This window comes from Heterodontus francisci, unplaced genomic scaffold (genome assembly GCF_036365525.1).
Source record: "Heterodontus francisci isolate sHetFra1 unplaced genomic scaffold, sHetFra1.hap1 HAP1_SCAFFOLD_58, whole genome shotgun sequence".
Classification (NCBI taxonomy): Eukaryota; Metazoa; Chordata; class Chondrichthyes; order Heterodontiformes; family Heterodontidae; genus Heterodontus; species Heterodontus francisci.
In genome coordinates, this window is record NW_027142006.1 from 4,480,871 (window position 1) to 4,481,475 (window position 605).

The following is a 605-nucleotide window of genomic DNA, read 5'->3' on the forward strand; positions in this document are numbered from 1 at the left end:
AGGTGTCTGGGGATGATGCGGGTCTTCTTGTTGTCCCGGGCCGCGTTACCGGCCAGCTCGAGGATTTCAGCGGTCAGATACTCGAGCACAGCAGCCAGATAGACCGGGGCTCCAGCACCCACACGCTCAGCATAGTTACCCTTTCTCAGGAGCCTGTGAACACGGCCCACCGGGAACTGCAGTCCGGTCCGGGAGGAGCGAGACTTGGCCTTGGCCCGAGCTTTCCCGCTGGTCTTTCCTCTTCCAGACATTTCCACAATCTCACAAATACTTTCACAAAGAATGAATAATTTCCTTAGCATTAATGCTAACCAGTAGGCGGTCCGGATGGCCGAGCGGTCTGAGGCGCTGCGTTTAGGTCGCAATCTCCATTGGAGGCGTGGGTTCAAATCCCACTTCTGACACCTTGTGTTTTGACTGCTCTGGAGGCGTTTGGGAGCAGAGGTGAAGAGCAAAGAGAGAACAGGAAAGAACATGGACAAGCAAAATAATAATGGACCCAAAGATGTTGCATCAAAACATTGGAGCAAGAGGCAACTGAGCAAACAGCAGGGCACAGAAAACATCAAAAATGTAACCTTTGTATCGGGGTAGAAGATGTTGCC

The 605-nt window shown here is 52.2% G+C and overlaps 1 non-coding gene across 1 annotated transcript; it reads left to right on the forward strand.

Annotated features, from left to right (window-relative positions):
• Positions 1-321: 321 nt before the first annotated feature.
• Positions 322-404, forward strand: trnal-uag (transfer RNA leucine (anticodon UAG)). Its single transcript has one exon. It is a non-coding gene; the product is annotated as a tRNA-Leu (tRNA).
• Positions 405-605: the final 201 nt, after the last annotated feature.